This window comes from Bubalus bubalis, chromosome 9 (assembly GCF_019923935.1).
Source record: "Bubalus bubalis isolate 160015118507 breed Murrah chromosome 9, NDDB_SH_1, whole genome shotgun sequence".
In the NCBI taxonomy this organism is placed as follows: Eukaryota; Metazoa; Chordata; class Mammalia; order Artiodactyla; family Bovidae; genus Bubalus; species Bubalus bubalis.
The window spans coordinates 33649957-33665208 of NC_059165.1; the positions used below are offsets into that span (position 1 = coordinate 33649957).

At 35.7% G+C, this 15252-nt stretch overlaps 1 long non-coding RNA gene across 1 annotated transcript; it reads right to left on the reverse strand.

The window, feature by feature from the left end:
- Positions 1 to 14019: 14019 nt before the first annotated feature.
- LOC123335227 lies at positions 14020 to 14797 on the reverse strand. The gene is made up of 2 exons (XR_006553629.2): positions 14641 to 14797; positions 14020 to 14240 (listed from the first exon to the last, which is right to left on the reverse strand). It is a non-coding gene; the product is annotated as an uncharacterized LOC123335227 (long non-coding RNA).
- Between the last annotated feature and the right edge of the window lie 455 nt (positions 14798 to 15252).

The window sequence follows — 15252 nt, forward strand, 5'->3', positions numbered from 1 at the left end:
GAAAGGCAAAGGAGAAAAGGAAAGACATATCCATCTGAATGCAGAGTTCCATGAATAGGAAGGAGAGATGAGAAAGCCTTCCTCAGTGATCAATGTAAAGAAACTGAGGAAAACAATAGAATGGAAAAGTCTAGAGATCTCTTCAAGAAAATGAGAGACACCAAGGGAATATTTCATACAAAGATGGACACAATAAAGGACAGAAATGGTAGGGACCAAACAGAAGCAGAAGATATTAAGAAGAGTTGGCAAGGATACCCATAAAAGTACTATACAAAAAAGATCTTAATGATCCAGGTAACCACAATGGTGTGACCACTCACCTAGAGCCAGGAATCCTGGAATAAAGAGTCAAGTGGGCCTTAGGAAGCATCACTGCAAACAAAGCTAGTGGAGGTGATGGAATTCTAGCTGAGCTACTTCAAAGCCTCAAAGATGATGCTGTGAAAGGACTGAACTCAAGATGCCAACAAATTTGGAAAATTCAGCAGTGACCATAGGACTGGAAAAGGTCAGTTTTCATTCTAATCCCAAGAACGGCAATGCCAAAGAATGTTCAAGATACCACCCAGTTGCATTCATCTCACATGTTAGCAAAGTAATGCTTAAAATTTTCCAAGCAAGGTTTCAACAGTATGCAAACTGAGAACTTTCAGATGTTCAAGCTGCATTTAGAAAAGGCACAGATACCAGAGATCAAATTGTCAACATCCGCTGGAACATAGAAAAGGCAAGAAAATTCCAGAACATCTACTTCTGCTTCATGAACTACATTAAAGCCTTTGACTGTGTGGATCACAAAAACTGTGGAAAATTCTTCAAGAGACGGGAACAACAGACCACCTTAACTATCTCCTGAGAAGCCTCTTGAACCTGTTGCTCAAGAAACAACAGTTAGAACTAGTCATGGAACAACAGACTGGTTCCAAATTGGTAAAGGAATACGTCAAGGCTGTATATCATCACCCTGCTTATTTAGTTTATATGCAGAGTACATCATATGAAACACTGGGCTGGATGAAGCACAAGGTGGAATCAAGATTGCTGGGAGAAATATCAATAACCTCAGATATGGAGATTTCATCACCCTTATGGCAGAAAGCAAAGAGGAACTAAAGAGCTTCTTAATGCAAGTAAAAGAGGAGAGTGAAAAAGCTGGCTTTTTAAAGCTCAATATTCAAAAATCTAAGATCTGGTCCCAGATCCCTCATGGCATCTGGTCCCATCACTTCATGGCAAATAGATGGGGAAACAATGGAAACAGTGTGAGACTTTCTTTTCTTGGGCTCCAAAATCACCACAGATGGTGACTGCAGCCATGAAGTTAAAAGACACTTACTTGCTCCTTTGAAGAAACGCTATGACCAACCTAAAAGAAAGTGAAAGTGAAAGTTGCTCAGTCCTGTCTGACTCTTTGGAACTTCTTGGACTATACAGTCCATGGAATTTTCCAGGACAGAATACTGGAATGGGTAACTGTTCCCTTTTCCAGGGGATTTTCCCAACCCAGGGATCAAACCCAGGTCTCCCTCAATGCAGGCAGATTCTTTACCAGCTGAGTCACCAGGGAAGCCCATGAACAACCTAGGCAGCATATTAAAAAACTGAGACTATCCTTTGCCAGCAAAGGTCTGTATAGTCAAAGCTATGGTTTTTCCAGCAGTCATGTATGGATGTGAGAGTTCGACCACTAGGAAGGCTGAGCACTGAAGAATTATGGCTTTTGAACTGTGGTGTTGGAGAACTTTGAGAGTCTCTGGAACTGCAAAGAGATCAAACCACTCGATCCTAAAGGAAATCAGTCCTGAATACTCATTAGAAGGACTGATACTGAAGCTGAAGCTCCAATACTTTGGCCACCTGATGCAAAGAACTGACTCATTAGAAAAGACCCTGATGCTGGGAAAGATTGAAGGCAGGAGGAGAAGAGGATGGCAGAGGATGAGATGGTTGGATGGCATCACCGACCTGATGGACATGAGTTTGAGCAAGCTCCAGGAGTTGGTGATGGACAGGGAAGCCTGGCGTGCTGCAGTCCATGGGGTCGAAAGAGTCAGACACAAATGAGCAACTGGACTGAACTCAATATCACCATTAGTATATCCTTAGCAAATGTGTGGCTATTCACACAAAAAGGAAAATACTATGTATCACTTTCTATCATGTCAAGAGAGGTTTAAAAAAAAAAAAAACAAATGAGTTTTTAAAATATTTTTGATGTTTACAGCTATTTGAATTTTAGAATTGATGATAAGAGATCATGGACTGTATCCTTGTCAGATAACCTATTCATAAGTCAAAATAGCCCTGCCTGCCACTGCTATTTTCTGCTTTTGGGTGATTCTTTAGCTTGCATGGTGGAAAATGATCTTCAGCTAAATGCCGCAGGGCTTTTCTTTTTCTTTTTACAAATGATTACAACCACATGATTATTCTTCAAGATAGAAAATACCAGACTTTACTTTACCATCCTTCTTTTAGTTTGAATGCATATTTAAACTTCAATTAATTTCCCCCTCATATTAAGGTAATGGAATTTACCTTAAGAGTTTGATTTGAGTCTTCTTATATAGTTTTTAGATTTGTGTACAACAGCCAGAGGATGATTTTTTATAGTATTTATCCAGTATATAATAGATATGTATTGCATTATAAAGGATTTAATAAAAATGGACCAAGGCATAATATCTAAAAAGAATGGACACAAAAGTTAGGGTGAAAGCTTAATGTATAATGTAGATAGAAAGACTGAATTCCAGCTTGTCCATCTTTGGTGGGGCCTGACTTCCTTTTTGTTAGCTCAATCTAAACACCACATTTTTGTGAATATGCATCACATTCATTTTGGATTATTTAATTTAACTTCCTTTCCAGATGAACTAGCTTTATTAAATGCTTGCCATGGATGGGCAAACAGAGTTTATGCAGGCTATAAATATCTATGATTAGTTTTGTATAGTATATTGCAATCTAAGGTGTAGCAATTATGCATAATATTTTCTCCCAAGCTTGATAAACCATTTGGGAACAAAAAGAGGAAAAAAATAACTAGAAAGTAATTTATGCAAACCCCATGAATGTGCAACATTTTCAAGCCTTATATTGCTCTGAGATCCTGGTCAGCAGTATATATATATATACAGAATTAAGTCCTGTCCTGAGCTAAAAAGAAGAAAATAAGTTTGACTCTGTATATCTTAAAAATGGATGTATTGTAAAAGTTATATTACCCGTGTTACCAGTTTTGATCCTTCCAAACCACTTCCTAAAACTGAAATATTTCTACACATATTTATCTATTATATTTATTATAATAGATATAATACAGAAATATAGTTTTTAATGTGCCTACATTGCTGACTTTTTGCATAATCTCTAGTTGTATGTTTCTAACCACTATTCAGTTCAGTTCAGTTCAGTTCAGTCACTCAGTTGTGTCCAATTCTTTGCGACCCCATGAACTGCAGCATGCCAGGCCTCCCTGTCCATCATCAACTCCCGGAGTTCACTCAGACGCACGTCCATCGAGTCAGTGATGCCATCCAGCCATCTCATCCTCTGTCGTCCCCTTCTCCTCCTGCCCCCAATCCCTCCCAGCATCAGAGACTTTCCCAATGAGTCAACTCTTCGCATGAGGTGGTCAAAGTACTGGAGTTTCAGCTTTAGCTGAAAGCACTATTAGGATAGTATATTGTATGGTATGGGCTTCCCAGGTGGCTCAATTGTAAAGAATTCACCTGCTAATATAGGAGAAACAGGAGATGCAGAATCAATCCCTGTGTCATGAAGATCCACTGGAGAAGGATGGCAACCCACTTCAGTGTTCTTGCCTGGAAAATTCCATGGACAGAGGAGCCTGTTGGGCTACAGTGCATGGCGTGACAAAAGAGTCAGACAGGATCCAGTATATGTGCCATTGTGTGGTATGCAATGTACATAAATGATATATATTCCTTGTGTGAAAAGTCTAGAACTTGTAAATAGAATTAAAAACGTATCCCTGCTTGTCAGGACATCTAAATGTACTGAAGAAGACAGAACTTGAACAAATAAACATGATAATACAGGGTGGACAGTGCTAAGTGATACCAAAAATGCCTATCTGAAATATAAAGTGATCCAAAATAAAGAGAACAGCATGCCATTGGGATTATATTTGGAAGCATATGGAATCTGAATAGGTTCTTGAAGGACAAAGAGGACTTTGAGTAAAAAAAAAGGAGAGATGAAAAAGTAGGGTTATTCCAGGTGGATGAATCACATAAGTAAAGTTACAGAGAAAAACTATTTCACAATACAACTGAACCACGGGGGAGAGAGGACAAATGATTCTTGGCTAAATTTTCTGACCATTTGGATTTCCTATTGCATCTCAAACTGAATATTTTCCAACAAGATATGTATCATCTACTACCCCCAGCCAGCCTCTCGTTTTTCATGCCCAAAAGGTCAGTAATCATTTTTCCTTCATTTCACCATATCTATTATTCAGTAATTTGTCTGCCCATTCACTTATTTTACTCATACATGCAACAATATTTTAAATACTTACTACATAGTAGACAATAAAGATTAAAAACATGAATAAAATGGTAAGTTTTATCTTATTAAATTCACAGAAAATAAATTATAATATAGTATATTAGGGATTATAGCAGAGAGTTATAGAGAATGCTATGGGAGTGATGGCACCATTTTTTTCAATTTGGCCGAAATTTGCTGGGCACCTACAATGTGGCACACAGTCTGCTCACCACTGAGAATTTAAAGATGAATGCAACTTGGTCATTGTCCTCCAGTTTTTCTCTGTTTGATGGAGAAAAAGAACAAATAGATCATGGCCATACAATGACTAAGAGCCGAGTTGGATGTATGGCCACAATAAGTGTTGACTAAATCATCTGGAGGATAAAAGCAGTTTGAGGTTTTGCCTCCTATGTGAAGCTTTGCCTACACTACCTTTCATAGTAAACAACTGTGAATCAGTTTAGGTTTATAATTGAAAGAATAAAAAGAGCTATAAGGAATGGAAGCTACACTTCAGATATAGAGAATCCTTTTAATTTTCTTGGAAGAGGTTTCTCTGCATTTTTAAAATCCTATATTCTTAAGAGCAGCATATATATGTCTTAATGACAACATAGCTTATACACTCTACTTACTTTAATGCAAAATGGATCTAGTTCTATTTTTTTTCTTAGTGTGGTTAAGTTTTTGCTCTCCATGTATTAAATGTGCTAACAGAAACCTATACTCCTCTTTAAAATGTTAAAATTATTAATTATTCCCCATCTTGATCTTCATCTTTTCTTACTTGAAGTGTCTTATGCTTTTACCTCAGTTTACATATGCCTGTTTCTTGATTGTTTTTATCACTTATTTTAGTAGTTGATAGTTTCAATTTCTGTTATGATTGTTGACTAAGACTGTAAATGATTTTCATGTTTGAGAAAAATTGGTTTTATTTCTTTTCACTTCAAATCCTTTTCTTGGTGGTACTTATATTTGTCAATTGTACTTTTGGATGTGAGCAGATAAATAGCAGTTCTAATAATATTAAATACAACTTATTTGATTATAAATGATAAAAACATAACTCAAACTTGTTTAGTCAAAAATAGGTATATTAATTTAAAATATACTAAACTATCTCATAAAATTAAACCGCTAAAAGTACAGAGTTCAACTGAGCTTCAAGTTTAACCAGACACAGGACAACCACGACTCTGCATTGCCTCCATTGCTCTTTTTGTAGGTCTCTTAACTTTTTATTGCACGATGAATTGCTTTACCTCTATAGAAGGAAATGTAGTTGCCAACAGCTAACATGCTTCAAATCCCTTAGCTATTACCATCAAGGAAGACAGACGGGGGACTCTAACTTAGCCTCAGATTTTTTTAAAAAATATAGTAAAATATTACATGGATTTACTCTCAGAATCCATCTCTAGAAGTATCAGTTGTGAAATAATTGGGGATAACGTAGCAGAAATCGGGCAACTAGAATCTTTCTCTGTCTCTATTGAAGAAATAGGTGTATCAGCCAGGGAGCCACACCCATTCTTGTCTTCTACAAATGATATATACTACAGAACCTGAACGATGATGTTGGCATTGTTTACCAATGCATCTCCAGAGTCTACACGTTAATTATAGTTTCTCAAAATTTGGAGTATTGTCAGAGACATACTAGTCATCTTTCTTTAGATAATGCTTCTTTATTTCTGAACTAAGGAAACAGAAAATGACATTTCTGTGATTAAGACAATCTACTAGTTTTACACGAATCCTTAAGAGAATTGTGATAACCTAATATCCATACTTCAATTGAGGAGAGCTATAAAAAGGAATTCTGGGTAACCAATTGGCATTGTGTTTAGCAAAAGATCCTTAAAAAATCAGTGCATGAAGTAAGCAGTGTACTTATCCTAAACTACAGAATGTGAACATCATTTTTAGTATATGAGTAAGTTAGTTGTGTTTCTCTGTGTTTACTATAAGTTCTTCAAGACTATAGGAATATTGAGAATAATTCAGCTCTGTTGAAGAAAATATATAACAAATTCATATAAATAACTCTTTATATTACTTTATCTCATCTAATTATATGACCTGATGTATAAATTCTTCAAAATAAGATGTGTAATATATTTTTAACTAGGGCTGATATACTTTGAATTTTAAAATTTCACTTGAGGGGAAAATATTTTATATGTGTTGTTTCTTTCTGTGCCTAGAGTTTATGATATGAATCTCCAAGTGACTGTTAATTACTGATAATTTGAAAAAAAAAAGATTCGTCTTGGGATATTTTTTCTTCCTTTTCCAGGAAAACAAGGAAGTGTTTCTTTTCTTTAGCAAGATTATTTCTATTATTGGATTTACTTCGGTTGTTTAGGTCTCTTCAGAGGAATTCAAGATAGTGGATTTTTGCTGCTGCTGCTGCTGCTAAGTCGCTTCAGTCGTGTCCGACTCTGTGTGACCCCATAGATGGCAGCCCACCAGGGTCCTCTGTCCCTGGGATTCTCCAGGCAAGAATACTAGAGTGGGTTGCCATTTCCTTCTCCAATACTGCATACATGCTAAGTCGCTTCAGTCATGTCCAACTCTGTGTGACCCTATGGACAGTAGCCCACCAGGCTCCTCTGTCCATGGGATTCTCTAGGCAAGAATATTGGAGTGGGTTGCCATTTCATTCTCCACAGTAGATTTTTGTTTACACTTTAATATATTTCATTGTATCTCTTTTGATATTGACAATTATTGTTACTATATTTTTTTATAAAAAATGAACCAACCCCTATTGAATGCTTTCATTGCGCCAGGTACTGTGCTCAACATTAACACTCATCTACTTATTATTTAACATCAATTCATAAATTTCTTCATCTAACAAATATTTATTGAGTTTCCACAGTGTTTTAACACAACCATTCTCTGTATCCAAGATTTTTATGGAACAGTGAAAGAATATCTATAAACAAATAGATATGTGGTGTTGAGTAATGAAAAAAAATGTGAAAAAATAGGCAGGCTAAAGGATAGAGTAGCAAGGGATGCTTTTTTTAGATGCTATATTGAGCATAGATCTGAATGAAATGAGGGAGTAAAGTATAGGAATACCTGGGAAAAAACGTCAGGCATTGAGGCTAGTAGTTGTAAAGTCTAAAGAGAAAGTTCTGGAGAGTTGTGCGTGGGAGAATAACATCATTTGATTTATACTGATAGTGGTGGCCCAAGCTCCTGAATTTGGATGTGGGCTAATTTGCCCTGGCTACATGGCCATGGCAAGTTACCTTACCTCTCTGGGCCTGTTTCCCATTTATTGTATAAGGACTATGCATATTCCTTTCTTGTTTTTTTGGAAATAAGAATTAAGTGAGGAAACTCAAATAGATTAGCACAATATTTGGCACATAGTGAGTGTCTGAGAAATGTTTGCTCTTATTATTATTGTATTAGATTTCGTATTGTTGCAAAATGAGATTATTTTCCTGCCTTAAGGTGTGGTTGTAATCCATGGTTCCTACCTTATGGACAGAACTTCTAGACCAAATGCACAGCTAAGAAGTATATTCTATCATACACCTGGGTCTACTGAGGCGTGGGCTGTCATTTGGGGGAACTCTACACTCTCTTTAATTGCTTTCCATCAAAGGAAGAATAAATTGAGGATGATTAAATTAAGTGAACTGGAGAAAGCCTATTACTAATGTAAATCATTATAAAAGCTTCAGTAGGCAAAGAAGTAAAAAGCTAGAGAATATAATGTAGTATCTTTGGATAGTCTTCTGGTAGACAATTAAATTGCTAAAAGTGAGACAGTGCCATTAATAATTGCACGTTTCGTTTAGGATATAATTGTTCACTGTGGCCTTGCTAGCTTTCTTAAGCTTAGAAATGGAAGTGACCCTTTTATTCTGACTGTACTTATTCCTCTGAGTATCTAAAACTGTCTCCATTTATCTTCATTCACCTTGTACATAGTGCATAAGGAGGGAATACTTGTCTCTTTTAAGACTAAAGTGTCAGAGGAAAACATTCATTCCTCCACAAGAGGATAAGGAATACTTACCTCTCTGGAGATAATAAATATGCTGGCTTACTACATGTCTAATATCCCAAGTGAAAAAGCTATTTCTGGACAAAAATGTTTTAAAAACAGTGATGAATTATGGTAAATTATAATGGTTCTAAAACAGCCCAATTCTCTACTCAAAATATGTCATAAATTAAGCAAAAAATAAAATAAAATAAAGACTATTCTTTAGCAAAATACTTAAAGCCACTACCCAATAATTATTGTGTGACTAGTTACCAAACACATAATTATAGCCTCTGTTTATAGTTTCGTTCATTTACAGAGACCTTTTATGGCCACTCTTTTTTTTTCCCTTAAAATAATAGTAATAATACCTAAGATTTTTTTGAGAGTACTTTCTATGTGCCAGATATTTTCCATAAATTATCTCCTATAATTCTCACAATGACTTTTATATGAATTCTATTATTCCATGATTTACAAATCAAAAGCTGAGATTCATAAGTGCTAAGTAATTTGCCTAAACTTTCGTAGATACTGAATTACAATTCCAGTTCCTAAATCTTCTCCTTCAATATGACCCTATATAGTTTCTCTTACAAATTTATCCTCTGGCAAGAAAACAGGACAGGGATGACTGTTCTTTAAAATAAAAAGAAAAAGAAAAAACCTTTTAAGTAATTTTTAAAATAGCATCCAAGAACTTAAGTAATTTAAACAAGATGGCATAGTCAATCAGAGGCAAGCAGGACAAAAACATCATCTAAGAAGGATGAAGAGTCCTTGACTTTGTGAGTAACAGCCAGATGTTGCCCTTTCATGCAATCACAAAGCAGAAAATAAAAAAACAAGCCCCAAAATTTTAGATATAGAAAATATGTACCAACCAAAGTTTCTAGCTATATAAAGGTGGACACAATTTCTGCTGCAAGGTTAAATTAAGTTTGCTTTGAGCATTTACTTTTCTTTTTTTCCTGAAATCATCAACTAGCTCACTCCTTCTAATAATTTTGGTCACAGCTCAAATATCATATCTTCTGATTGATCTTCCCTGACTCCCTACAATACCAACACTCTTCCCTATCTCAATCATTCTCTAACCCTACAATATCTTCATAGGGCTCACTGTTATGTGAAATATATGAACATATTTTATTTACCTATTTTTTGTCCTTATTTGTCTTAATTGCTAGAATATAAGTTAAATTACAGTGTAACTTTGTCTATTTGGTTTGTTACTCTAGTGTTTAGATGAGTACTTTGTGCTCATAACAGATGTTCAAAAAATATGCAGCGAATGAGTAAATGAATGAATGAATGGATATGGTATAATCATTGAATCTTAAAAAAACAATTTATTTGCCAATGTGTATGTTTGTGTATATGTATCAATATGCATATGGATAGACACAGATATACAGACACACATATATACACACGGCATTTTTAAATCTACAGATCTATTTTTAACTCTAGATCTTTAATTAGTAATCAGATCACCAACCACATTGATAAAACTTGGAAAAAGGCCTAATGAAAATGTAAATTCAAAGTTTTCTTTAATGTCCTTAATGAAGAACAACCAATCAAGAGAAAAATAAAAACCTGTCCTCCAGACTTCATTAGGAAGAATCTCAAGCCCACCAATTCACTAGTATAATACTTCAGTGTTTGTTAAGCAATGTAAAAGGGTTCAAAAAACAGCAAAATAATTGGACAGAATTTAATAAAGTAATCAGGTTAAAGTTTAGATTTTAAAATAATCCTCAAGGTATTGTAGAAATCATTTAAACAAAAGAACATAGAACTGTCACTCTATCAGGGTATTTAAACATTTTTGTTGCTTTCCTGTTTAAATCAAAATAGGCAATTACATAGGTTCAAATAAAAAATAAATGACTTGAAAGCTTTATGTTTGAATGAACAACAGATACACCAGTTGAATGTAATTATTAAGCTTAGTTAGTCTAACTCATATCCTCAACAAACAAAATCTCTGATTATGGATATGACTCAATTTTTTTCTTCTCATATTACCCATTAGTAGTTCTAAGATGATCTGAGCCAAGTTTTGAAAAAGCTTCATGAAGCTGATTTTTATTACTATTCTTGATCTCCTATGCTTAAGCTTTGTTGGTATTAATCTACAAACTGCAGATACTCATAAAAGTGTGCATGTGAACTGAGATATCACTTTTGAAAGAAAGTAATACAATTTTGATAGGCTCCATAACAAGACAATTGGATCTGGAATTGGATGCAGGGAAGGTTTTCCAAGGAAGTGACCCCAAATTTGATCTTAAGTATGAATAAAAGTTCATTGTGATAAACAGGACAAGAGGGAAGTGGAAGCAGGCAAAATAGCTTGACAAAGCTTCCTATGTTGCAGACAACATGGAGTTTTAAGAAAATTGAAAAACCCAGGTGGCCAGAGAAGAGAGATTGAAGTAGCAAGAAGTGCTACATGATGTAGGAGAGGTAGAGGGCAGAATCACGTTGGCCCTTGTGGTTTAGGATTTTCTGCTTTTCTTTTTAATAAGAGGCGCTGGAAAAAATATAATGTGTGTGTTTGTGTGCATGAATGTGTGTTTGTGTGTACATGAGGCAAAAGGGCAATGTGTTAAGTTTGGGAAATATAAATAGGTATCAGTGGAGAAGAATGAGTTTCATCAGGTCAGTTATGATTTGGGGGTGATATCAAGAACAACAAACAATATAAGAAGAAATGCCTTTGCTCTTAATCACTACCCTTTAAATCCCCCACTATACCATCGATTTCTAGTTTGTACTCAGTGGCTTCGGTAACTTGAGGATTAATTGTCTAGTATGTGAAGCACTGGTCATTTCACTCTTTTTTCTTTTGATGATTTAGAATGGAGGAAAACCTTTCTAAAGTCAAGTAATGAATGAAGTAAAACCTGCTGGAGGTCTACCCAGCATCCCACCCATGCAATCTCTTTTCTTGGAGACTTACAAGTACTACCCATCCCTGCCTCATACAGCTGACTACCTCAGCGGAATATGGAGAATCAGTCACATAATATTGAGAGGCTCAGTGTAAATGACAACACAGGTCCCTCATTTAAAAATTATTAAGACTTCCACGATGATACTAGCAGTATACTAAACTAAGAATGGAACTCTTCCAAGCCCAAGTTTTTGTGCTACTGCATAGAATGCATGACTATATGGTTGGCCTTAGAAACTTGGCCTGTTGCAGCCAAGTTGGCTGCAGAAATGGTTATGGAGTAAAAAATCTCACCAATGAGGCATGGGAGAAAGGATATTTTGGTCAGTGAGTTCTAGGAATTTTCCTGTTTCTTAGGAGAGGATAAAAGAATGAATGATCTCTTTGTTGCCTTGTGTTATTCTTTCTGGATTTGATGGCTGGAAATTTTGCACCCATCCTGAAAGAAGCAAATGTTTGTGATGGCAGAGATCAGAAAGGAAAACAACTGATATAGTTGATCATATTGCTGTGCCAATAAATCAACCAAGCCAGACACCCATCATGAATCAAGACTTTCTATTACAGTGATAATACATTTTTCTTATTGTTTGTCATGTTGAGTCAGGGTTTTTGTTATTAGAAGGCAGAAGCGTTCCAAATGACAAATATAATAAAGTCTCTCAAACTAAATTTGCTGAATGAAGCATTCCTTTTTCAGTTAATAATATTTATTGCATTGTTAAATATTTTTTAGAGCTTTCCATGCTTAGAAGAAACGGGTATTACATAGGATAACAGAAGTTGGCAGTTTATTTCTCAAAAGATGAAGAGATTATATGACAAAAAATAAAATGCAATAACACTATCTATGCTGGCATATTCTAGGAAAATAAATGTTTAATCACAAGATAGCTGCCAGGTAAGTAACACTATTCCAGTTTTGGTTCCTTTAACATTAAATATGAATATATATTTTGATGCTATTTTTGTAAGAAAGCTTTGTAATGAAAGAAGATATCACAGAGACCTCAAAAGGAAAAAGAAAATGACCACAAACTGCTATTAGATAAGCTAGTGAAAGACAAGAGAAGAGCTACAAAATTTAATCAGAATAAAATTATGTAAAACAAAAGTGGTAATGTTTTCCCTGAAGAATTAATTAGAGTAGCTCTCCTAATCTGCAACACCCTCTTCCAGCCATCTCCTTCTCAGTTTGTATATATGTGGTTATACACACCCTTTAAATGTGAATAAAAGAAGGAAACACCAAAGGATCTATCTACTTTGCTTTTGTGAATCTACAGGATGATGAAAACTAGGCATTTTGGTTTTGTTTACTTGCTGAGTTATTTTTAGGAACTGAGGTGAGCACAGCATATGATCACATTTAATTGTTCTGGATCATAAAGGCAATACAAGGGCAAAGGCAAGTTTGAAGCAGGGTCTAACTCTGAAGCCTGTGTTCTTAATTCCTACAAATCAGAATTTTTGTTCATACATAAAACAATAGGTACAACAAAAGGGAACCTCCTGGTGCTGATGACAACAATAATGTAGAAGCAAATGTTACACAGAGAGTTTAGTCACATTTTAATTGAAATGATTCTGTTCCTGAATGAATCTTTAAAGGCTAAGTAGGAATTTTATATGTAAATAGTAATAAGTAAGCTTTTCGCCAGAAAGGATAACATGTACGCATATTTACTGCAGTTAAATACTGTGATCCTATGGTTGGTCGAACCTATTTGCTATTGGGCTTTGTTGCTTCAGTTGTGTTGGACTCTGTGCGACCCCATGGACTGTAGCCCGCCCGGCTCCTCTGTCCCTGGGGTTCTCTAGGAAAGAGTACGGAAGTGGGTTACCATGCCCTCCTTCAGGGGATCTTCCCGACCCATGGATCAAACCTGGGTCTACTGCATTGCAGGCAGATTCTTTTACCATTTTAGAGAGGTTAATAAGGAGAACCTATTTAGGGAGGTTAATTTGACAATACTGCACAAGATGACCTGGGGCAGCTGAGACTAGGCAGTAGGTTCCTTCCTACACCTTGATTTTATCCCTGCCCCAAAGAGAAGCTAAAATCTTCTTGGAGAAAAAGGAGATTGAAAGGCAAAATGAAAAATGAAAATAATGACTTTACAGAATATTTCAATATAAAAGAAGGGAAATGTATTCCATGGAAATACATGATTACTTTCTAAATGAATCACAGAGATGAAGTGTTTAGATGCTCAAAATATGCAGAAGATACTTTTCAATGGATTGGTCAGGGCAGTTGTGTATGGGGTGGGTAGGGAAGATGTGAGACAGGTTTCAAAGAAAGGATAGGTTAAAGTATGGGAATGGAGAGTATTGTGGGATGGTAGGAAATTGAGCAAAAGTATAAGAGCAGACTAGTGTAAGTAAAAACAAATGTGACAAAAATTGAGACTTAAAAGAAAGAAGAAGAAAGAATAAAGTAGAAAGTTGATTGGTGCCAAGTCCAGATAGCCTTGACTATTAGCTATGACTTTGAAAGTAAACAGCATTAATAACCCAAGAAGTTTATTGAGTGACATGCCAAAAGTGTAATATAGGGTCGTTCGTGTTGCTCATGTTTTTCATGACATGGCTGGATGGCATCACCAATGCAATGGACATGAACTTGGATAAACTCCAGGAGGTGGTGAGCGACAGAAAGGCCTGGTATGCTGACGTCCATGGGGTCACAAAGAGTTGGACATGACTGGGCAACCGAACAATGACAACCTGTTGCAATAGTGGGCAGAATGAATTAAAAAGGAAAAGTCTAGAGTCAGAGAAGCTAGTCAATAGCATGATGTACTAGGATATGGATATGGCAGTAGGTATGGAGAGGCACAACAAAGGGACACAACTTAGAGACATTACACTACATGACTTAGTGACTAAACAACAACAGCAGCAATGGAGAAAATAAAGGCTATTATAATAAAAAAGCCAATTCAAATTAACTGATAGGATAAGAGGGCAAGGGACAAATAAGTGTCTCTGATGATTTCAATACTTTAGCCACTAAGACAGGAATAAATCTAGAAAGTATTAGTTTAAAATGATAAAAAATCATGTAGCTGGAAATATCCAGGAAGCTGTCTTGTAGTGGAAAGCAGAATATAGAACTGAGACATACCTTCTTGGAGAATACTGCTGCAATTATTGATGGACCCTCCAAAGCAGAGAGCATGTGCAAATAATTGCAGAGTCTTGTGGGCTTTCTTGTTTCAAAGGCTTTGGCTCCTTACTCTGCTTGGAAATTTCTCATCTACTTTCCTACCTGTAAATCTTATATTTACCTGTAAAGTAACAGCACACAAGTCATTCTAACATAGCTTTCTTTGACAATTGCAGAGTATTATTTTTTTTCTCTCTTTTGTTCCTTCAACACCTATTTATTCATTAACCAAACATTCACTGAGTATCTACTGTGGTCCTGACATTTTTCTAGGTGTAAGGGAACCAGTGATGAACAGAACAATGTTTTTGCTATTGCAGGTATGCTTAATCTTCTAGTTTAGTTAGACAATCAACTAATCGATCACAAAGTAGTTAATATTTCAAGTAATGATAAACGTGTTTAATTGAAGAGCTGTTTTAGATTGTGTGTTCAGAAAAGTCCAACTGGCAAAATGACATCTGATCCAGGACCTAAAGGCAGTAAGTAAATAAACTTACTGGACAAGGAGAATGTTCTAGGTAGAGCAACCAGCAATTGCAATGCCCTGGAGCATGATGTGTTTAACAT